Source organism: Jaculus jaculus, chromosome 4 (genome assembly GCF_020740685.1).
Source record: "Jaculus jaculus isolate mJacJac1 chromosome 4, mJacJac1.mat.Y.cur, whole genome shotgun sequence".
Classification (NCBI taxonomy): Eukaryota; Metazoa; Chordata; class Mammalia; order Rodentia; family Dipodidae; genus Jaculus; species Jaculus jaculus.
Genome location: NC_059105.1, coordinates 68,510,146 through 68,519,453, shown reverse-complemented (window position 1 = coordinate 68,519,453; position 9,308 = coordinate 68,510,146). Strand labels below are relative to the sequence as shown.

Below are 9,308 nucleotides of genomic sequence, written 5' to 3'. Positions count from 1 at the left end.
CTGGAAAAGGAGAGAGAAATACTTACAGGATGCATTCTAGCAGTGCAAAGGGAAAAAACCCAAACATCCTGTTAAGGAGCAGAGAGGCAATACATTCATAACGCTCACTTGGGCATAGTGTATGTCTTATGATTTTGTTTTCTTTCTCATATTTGGCCCTTCAAATCTAAAGATTACTGACTTCTTTCAGCTCTTGAAATTTTCTTTATGACTTCCTTTAGAATATCTTTACCTACAGTTTCTCTGTTCCATCACTTTTAGAAAGTTAGTTTACTTTTAAAAATATTTTATTTTTATTGATTTGACAGAGAGAGAGAGAGAGAGAGAGAGAATGGGCACGCCAGGGCTTCCAGCCACTGCAAACGAACTCTAGACATGTGCGCCCCTTGTGCATCTGGCTAACGTGGGTCCTGTGGAATAAATAGAACATGGGTCCTTTGGTTTTGCAGGCAAATGCCTTAACCACTAAGCCATCCCTCCAGCCCTCCATCACTTTTCTGTTTCTCTTCTTTTCTCATTGCTTTTCTTCTGCAATAAGGGGAATGTCTTGGAGTCTCTTTTTAACTTTTGGTTGCATGTGTGTGTGCATATGTGTTCATATGTGTGTATAGGTGCATGTGTGTGGCAATTGGATGCATGGCTGTGGTTTTGAGTGACATTTCCCTGATGACTCATGTTGATGAGCATTTTTCTTCTCCTCCCCTCTCCCCGCAGGTAGGGTCTCACTCTAGTGCAGGCTGACCATCAAGAAGAATCAAGAACAACTAGATTCCCACGATCTATTGTGAACCTTCATAAAGTCTACCCCATACCAGCAGTCAATCTTCTGTTTCTTAACTTATTAAAGTGATTATTTAAGCAAGTCAACTTAAAAAAATTTTGTCATGCCAAATATTTACTAGTATTAAAATTCATTCAGATATCAAAAACTGGAAGACAATCTTGATTTATATATCTACAATGATAATGTTTTGGCTTCAGGCTCCCTCTACTGTCTCCAAAATAATAAACAAACATTTTTATGGGCTTCCTCCTGATAGATTTAAGCATTTATGAACGCCAAGGCAAGCACAATGTTATGCGATAATAAAGGATATCCTTAGTATGATAATCAGAAAGTTCAACATTAGGAGAGAGATGAAAAATATAAATGAATTGGCAAAGTATGTGTATAGATAAAACCTTGTGAAGTTGCATTTTTGACCATTTCTTATCTATAAATGACAATTTCATCTAATTTGACCCAATATCTAAAATTTTTCATTGTTAAAAAATATTAGAAGCCGGGCGTGGTGGCGCGCGCCTTTAATCCCAGCACTCGGGAGGCAGAGGTAGGAGGATTGCCATGAGTTCAAGGCCACCCTGAGATGACAGAGTTAATTCCAGGTCAGCCTGGACCAGAGTGAGACCCTACCATGAAAAACCAAAAAAAAAAAAAATATATATATATATATATATATATATATATTAGAGGCTGAAGAGATGGCTTAGCAGTTGAGGCACTAACCTGCAAAAGCCTAAGGACCCAGCTTCAATTCCCCAGAAACCACTTAAGCCAGATGCAACTGGTGGCTTATGCATCTGGAGTTCATTTGCAGTGGCTAGAGGTCCTGGCACGCCCACTCTCTATCTCACAAATGAATAAATAAAAAATTTAAAATAAAAAAAATATCAAAAAGCCAGGTTTGGTGGTACACGTCTTTAATCCCAGCACTCAGGAGGCAGAGGTAGGAAGATCACCATGAGTTCAAGGCCACCCTGAGACTCCATAGTGAATTCCAGGCCAGCCTGGGGCTAAAGTGAGACCCCACTTCAGGAAAAAAAAAAAAAAAAAAGAATATCTGAGTATTGTGTGAGTGCATGTGTGTGCATATGTGTTTTAAAGGTGGTTATTGCTTTCCATAAGAATTCTCTAATATGAAACACCCTCAATGCAATAGTTATTTGACATATTTCTTGACCAAAATTAACTGTAGGCTGATTTAAGTCCAGTGCCTTATAGGACTATGTGTATTATAACTTCAGTTCAGAAGAAAGAAGTCTGCCATTAAGTTAATATGAAGAAACAAAATGTTTCACATAAATGAAAGAAACGTAGAAAAGCCATATGTTTACAAGAGAAAGCTGCAAATAGAATACTGTCATTAAACATTTTAACTGTGAAAGGGGAAAGCAGGGTCATTTGCATAGACTTCAAACATTCTCACACTGTTGAGAAAACCAGCAAATCCTGGAAAGAATTAGAGGGAAAAGCCAAAGTTATGCTTCAAACAGCCTGGTGTTTCAGAGCAGCTCACAAGAAAGCATAGTGGGGAAAGTTCACACTTTGCACAAAATAAATATTAATTCTGTTGTTGGTAGTTTTCCAAAAAAGTTAATATTTTATAGTTCAGAATTTTAGTTTCTTAAGTTTGCCTTTGAAGCTCAAAGAATGCCTTTGAAGTTATGTTTTCATAGTCCTAGGAATTCAGTCTAATAATGAAAGATGTCATCAAAGATTTAGTTATAAAGATGTTCACTAAAAATCTGTTTTTTATAGTTACTCTTTATCACTTACATCTTATGTCCAGCATAGAGCCCAGTATACAGTTCTCAACAAATGTTTTTTGAAATAATGACTTATAATAGGATAAAAGTTGGAAACTGACAAATTAGGGACCAGTTGATTCAATTATGGGTGAATTGCGATACAGATAGATAGATGATTGACAGATAGATAGATATAGATATGTGTGTATTACCATTTAATTGTTTTGAACACTTAAAAGGCATTGGAGAAACATTAAGAGGAAATGGTTAGGCAAATAATGCCAGCAATATGTATGCTATCAAATACAAATGTTATTGCCAGGCGTGGTGGCACGCTTTTAATCCCAGCACTCAGGAGGCAGAGGTAGGATTGCTGTGAGTTCAAGGACACCCAGTGAATTCCAGGTCAGCCTGCGCTAGAGTGAGACCCTACCTCGAAAAACAAAACACACAAAAACCCCAAATGTTATTAAATCAATATACATGTGCACATAAGAAGGCTAAAAGTAAAATAGAAATAGTGATTGAGGTGCTGAAATTCTGAGTAGTTTTACTTTATTTCACTTGTGTTTCTTACGCTGGGAGCTGTCCATAATGAGCATGTATTAGTATTCTGTTGTTGGGGGGGGGCAGTTATTTGCTGTTACTTGTTTAGTTGTGTTCACAGTGCTGCTAGGTGTTGAGCCCAGGGCCTCACATAAAGTACACAAGTGCTTTTGCATTAGGTTATACCCTCTAGCCTCTGTATTAGTTTTACAATCAGAAAAACACTAAGCCTTATTTTTAAAAAATTATACTATGTTCTGTAAACATTCAGATCTATAATAAAAGTGTATCCATTAAAAAACCATAGAGTTAGTACCCTGGGTTCAAGCCCTGGCACCAAAGGTTGGGGAAACAAAAAGCCATGGAGTTTTTAAAAAGGTGGTGGCTATACAGTGATTTGCTGTCTGTCTGGGGTTTGCTTTTGCATATGGGTGTGACGTACATATGCTTGTTTGTATTTGTGCCTCACATTTACAAGGGTAACAGAGATCCAACTCAGGTCCTTGTGCTGCCAACACAGGCACTTTGCTCTCTCTCTCCAGGCCCCAGAAATTCAATATTTGTATAAGCATTTGACTCTCTTCTTCACTTGTTTAGAACAACCCCTTCTCCTAGACAGATAACTTCTGTTCACTTATTCAGTGTCGGAGTGCCCAGGCCAGAGCTCAGCTTGGCTTTGCTTTTGAGTAATTTCCCAGTAACAACTTAGGCACAAAAGCTGTAGTTAATAGTAATGACTTTTCATCAAAGAGAAGTCAAAGAGCCATGGTGGGCTGGAATAAGCACTGAGCAGGGCACTCTTCCTGAGTAATCTTTAATCCTGACCACTCCCCTGAAAGCAAGTCCTTTTACTTAGAGGGAAAGCCTAAGAGGTAACACTACTACTGAAGTTAGGACCGCATGTCACGTGCCAGTATTTGTCAGGCCTCTGCTTATTTTCTCTCTCCACGTTCTGAGCTACGGGAATGAGGACATGCATCCTCACATTGCATTTGAAGATCTAGAGGTACAAAGTGGAAGCCGGGTCTAAGTGGACAGAATATTTCAATTGATCTCTTTCTTTCAAAAACAATAAATGAACCGAAAACTCTGCATTCTCTAAACGGGCTGGAAATCTTGTTGGAGGACAGGGGATAAAAAGAAGAGGTTTAGTTAGGCCAATTGGATATTTTCTTACACTTCTTTAGAATAGGACAATAGGAATAATCAGTCTGCCATTACCTATTTACCAATACTAAGCATATGCAGCAAAATTTATAGTGTTTTTCAGATGTAATGGAGAAATATATTGAATTTTCCTTACCTTGACTAAGCAACAGCTCTGGCATCAAGCTCAGACATCTGCTACGTAAGTGCGTCTTTCTCACCGGGGAAGCAATAGTTCACTAGGTCCTCATCAAATGAGTAGGTACTTGATTTCATCCCCTTTTTAAAACTTCTTCTGGCTTTTCTCCTTGCTGCTTTCCTCTCACCCATGCATTTTTACGTATGATTTCATATGATTTTCCTCTCATATGATTTTCTATAATAATGTCATAATTAACCATCTTCTATACATCAAAACAACAGTTTTTTTATCACTTAAATTTTACAACCATCTGTTTAGGTACATGTCCCTAGAGGGCTTCTAATACCAAAGGTTAGATATTATCTTCCGCCTACTATGCAAAATTCGAATGCAGATTTGATTCGAACAAACCAGCCTGCCTGCCTTCCTTCTAAACTCGTTGCCTAGCAACAGGTTCTCCGCATCCCGAGCGAAGACAGGCCACCAATTTCGGTTTCCCCCTAGAAAATAAACTTCAGAGACACCTGGGATTTTTCTAGCCGAAGAGCTCTCCCGCCCTCTTTAGCGACAGAAGCAGTGAAGCAGGAAGGTCTCAGGAGCAGCCCGGGCGTGAGAAGAAAAAGCCAGACTTGGCCCGGGCTGAGGAGAGGGACGAGGCTCAGGTTCTCCACACCTGAGCCGGATTTCTGGAATCCACCAGAAACCCATCATCTTCTTGGGGGTGATCCCAGCTTTGGGGGGGGGGGGGTACTTCACCCGCAGGGAAGAGTTGTTCATCCACATCCAGGGACACCCGTCCATCCATTTCCCCCGCCCCGGGCTGCAGCCACAAGTCTAACACCGGAGCCGGGCCAGCCCGACCCCTTTCCCCCAGCCGCCCAGGCTCAGGGTCAGGCATGGACGCCACCAACCTTCCCGTAACCCCGTCTGCGGACTTCCTCCAAGCAGCCAGCACCCGGGCGCCGGTCTGTCCCAGAGTGTTCGTCCCCAGCCTGCCTGGCGGCCGCACCGCCAAGCCCTCGGGGTGCTGGTCCAGCCTGGCCGTCCGGCCCCCGCTCCGCGCGGTCCCCGCGGCCTGCCCCGCCCCCGCCCCGCCCCCGCCCCCGCTGCGGCCCCTGCGCGCCGGCCCCGCCCCGGCCCCGCCCCGCCCCGCCGCCTGGGCGCCGGGTGCCGCGCGCCCCTCCCGCCGCGGGCCCGCGCGTCTCCACGGCGACGCGGCGCCGCAGGCTCCCGGCCCCGGCGGCTGCGCGAGCGGCGAGCCCGGCCGGCGCGTGGGATCGGCTGTCCGCGGGATCGCCGTGCGAGGGCCGCGGAGCGCCGGGGTGACCGCGAGCCGCCCCTGCCCGGTGCCCGCGGGCGGCGGCCCCGGGCGCTGCGCCCCGAAGCCCGAGCCCGCCACCTTCTCCGGCGCCGCAGATTGCCCGCCCGGTCGCCGCCCGAGGAGGTAAGAGCGGCGCGGAGAGCGGGTGCTCGTCCACGGCCCGGGCGAGGGAGGCTGCGGGTCTGAGTCCACCCGCGGGCCCCTGGGCTGGACGCCGGTGCCTCCCCCATCTCACCCGCCGCGGCCCTTCCCAGGGCCTGCAGGTCACTCCCTCTCAGTCCCCACCCGAATCCTTTGAGCTGTTTTTTTTTTTTGGGGGGGGGGGGCAATTGCATGGTTTGTAGGGACCAGCGCCCACTGGCTGTAGTGAAGAAGTCACGACTTGCTCCCTGTAACTTGCGTGGCCATAAAAGTTTCGGTGCACTGAGAACTTCCTGAAACTGGCCTCTGCAAAACCAAGCGTTTGGACAAGTGGATCGCCTCCAAGACCTAGCCTGTATGACATAATTTTTTTTTTTTTTCCAAAAATCAAGATCTGTAGTCTTTTGACTCCGGAAACCTCTTATTCCACACTGCGTCCTAACAGCGTTTAACTAACACAAGACATCATTATCACGTCGTGGCTCAGTGACACAGGTGGATTGCTGAAGCTGTTCTCTCCCCAGGAGAGCCCATAGGGACTTATAAAAGTAAATCTTAAAAAGACATTTATAACATTTTGTTACTTGTTTGATTCTAATAACAAAATGCAATGAGCCCTAAATCCAATTTATTGGGGTTTTATTTCTGGTAATTAAAGTTGTTGGCTTAAAAAAAAATCTCCAGAAGACAACAGCAGAACTGTGCTTTCTGTGTTTACCAGAACTAAATTCAAATTTCTGCAGGAACTCCATTACAGTCATTCCAGAACGCCAGGATTCTCCACCTGCTCAGCAGTTACACAGTCCCCCCCTCGGCTCTCGGTCTTTTCTCCCTTCCTTTGCCCATGTAGTCTTCTCATTTGCACACTTAGAACTGGCCTCGTTAGTAAATACACCTTCAGGACTTCTTGTTTGCTGCAGGTAATAGAAGTAATAGAAGGAGGTGTAATAAAAGTAATAGAAGGAGGTGTTGTGATTGTAATTTTTCTAGGAGACACATACCGCTGTTATTTCTTTTAAGCTTTTCTGTTCACCTATAAAATAATTATGGCATAGGTAGTTATATTGATCTTCATTTTATACTTAAGGAACTGAATCATAGAGCAGTTAAGGAATTGGCTCAACATTACACAAACAGATTTTAACATAGGCTACCTGACTCTAGCATGTATTGTGCTGCAAAGGAGGAAATATACAAAATTTATATTTAGTACTTTTGAATGGGATAGATAATCATTGAAATCATGTCTTATGCCTTAAAGCTATGCAATAAAATACTGTTCCTGGGCTGGAGGGATGGCTTAGCCATTAAGGCATTTGCCTGCAAAGCCAAAGGACCCACATTTGATTCCCCAGAACCCACATTAGCCAGATGCACAAGGGGGCGTATCTGGAGTTCATTTGCATTGGCTGGAGGCCCTGGTGCACCCATTCTTTCTCTCTCTCTCTCTCTTTCTTTCTCTGTATCTTTCTCTCTCCCTCTTTCTCTGTCAAGTAAATAAATAAATAAATAAAAATAAAATATTTAAAATACTGTTCCTGGGCTGGGAAGATAGCTCAATGGTTAAAGATGCCTGCTTGCAAATCCTCTGGTCTGGGTTCAACTCCCTAGGATTCATGTAAAGCCAGATGTACAAAGTGGCATATAAATCTGGAGTTCGTTTGCAATGGCAAGAGGCCTTGGCACACCCCCCACCCTTGCATACACACACACACACACACACACACACACACACACAATTGCAAATAAAAATATTGTCCATGCACTGTTTCTCCCATGAAGCTCTCTGACAATAAAGGATGGTAGTATTATCTGTCTCTCCTTTTTACCACCATTTGCAGGGCCAGAACTTGTACCTGTCCATTCATTCTTTGCCAGTTAGAATACAAGATTGTTTATAAATAAGTATAAAAGGAGAAGATAGCCAGGCGTGGTGGCTCACACCTTTAAACCCAGCACTTGGGAGGCAGAGGTAGGAGGATCACCATTAGTTTGAGGCCACCCTGAGACTACATAGTGAATTCCAGGGCAGCCTGAGCTAGAGCAAGACCCTACCTCTAAAAACCAAAAAACAAAAAAGAGAGAGAAGGTAACTGTGTAAGTACTAGAAAGAAAACATGTCATGTCTGTTGTAGTTTGTCCCATAGAAACAGAGGTTCTATTAAAATTCAATTTGTAACGTGGGTCTCCAGCCATTTGGCTGGAGGAGGTTTCATGGGGGCAGATTTTTGAGTCCAGGCCCTAAGGTGTGTTTGGGGGCAGATCTGAATTCCAGTCCAAAGGTGTAGAGAGAGCAGTTTGAGCCCCGGTGGTCTGGTTCGTGCTTGCTTGCTTTTGGTATGTTTGCTGGCTGTTTGAGTTTGTGGTCCTAGCTATTTGGTGGTTTTCTCTCTGCTTGGGTTTGTGAAAGGGGGCCGGCTTCTCCCACCGTTGATGGAAATTCCCCTGGATCTGTAAGCTTGAAATAAATTCCTTCCTCTTATAAACTGTATCTGGTTGGATGTTCATCCCAGCAACGTGGAGCTGCTTGCAATCTCTTCCAAGATTATATCAGAAACATTACAATTACAATTGGAAACATTACAATTAGAAGACATCATAGTGTCTTCTAATATTACAAGAGAAACCCAAAATTAGTATTTTAGAACCTGTAACATGAAATCTATTTGACCCCATTTGCTGTTAGTGAACTTGTGCCTAGAGAAGTGGGCATATGAAATATCTTACATACATGTTAGGTTAGTAAGTCTTTAAAATCTGGGGCATATTCTGCATATTAACTTGAATTAATCACACTCCAATCAATGTCCACATGTGGCTAGTGGCTACCATTTTGAATAGCAAAATTCTAATTTATATGTTCTTTTACTTTTTTTTCTTTTTTTTATGAGGTAGGATCTCACTCTAGCCCAGATGACTTGGAACTCACTCTATAACCCAGGCTGGTCTTGAACTCATAGTGATCTTCCTACCTCGGCCTCCCTAGTGCTGGGATTAAAGAAGTGCAGTACCACACCTGGCTTTCCCTTGCTTTAGTTCCCTCTCATTCCAGTCGTTCAACAAATATTTATTGCACCCAAATTATGTAGCATGGAGTGCGCTAGGCACTGAAGATAGGCAATGCACACTAAGTCCTTATACTGTTGGAAACGGACAGTATAAGGAATATATTCATGCATGAAAGAAGTTGTGATATGTACATTTAACTTCATATATGATATCAACTTTTACTTTTAGTTTATTTATTTATTTATTTATTTATTTAAGAGCGACAGACACAGAGAGAAAGACAGATAGAGGGAGAGAGAGAGAATTGGCGCGCCAGGGCTTCCAGCCTCTGCAAACGAACTCCAGACGCGTGCGCCCCCTTGTGCATCTGGCTAACGTGGGACCTGGGGAACCGAGCCTCGAACCGGGGTCCTTAGGCTTCACAGGCAAGCACTTAACCACTAAGCCATCTCTCCAGCCCTGTTTTTTTCTACA

At 43.6% G+C, this 9,308-nt stretch overlaps 1 protein-coding gene across 1 annotated transcript in view; it reads left to right on the top strand.

The window, feature by feature from the left end:
* The first annotated feature begins 5,731 nt into the window (after window positions 1-5,731).
* The window catches only part of Erich2 (glutamate rich 2), a 30,197-nt gene continuing 26,620 nt past the window's right edge, over window positions 5,732-9,308 (top strand). Inside the window, exon 1 of the mRNA XM_045147625.1 lies at window positions 5,732-5,807. The gene's annotated coding sequence lies outside the window, so the exon portion shown is untranslated. The remainder of the gene's footprint in view (window positions 5,808-9,308) is intronic.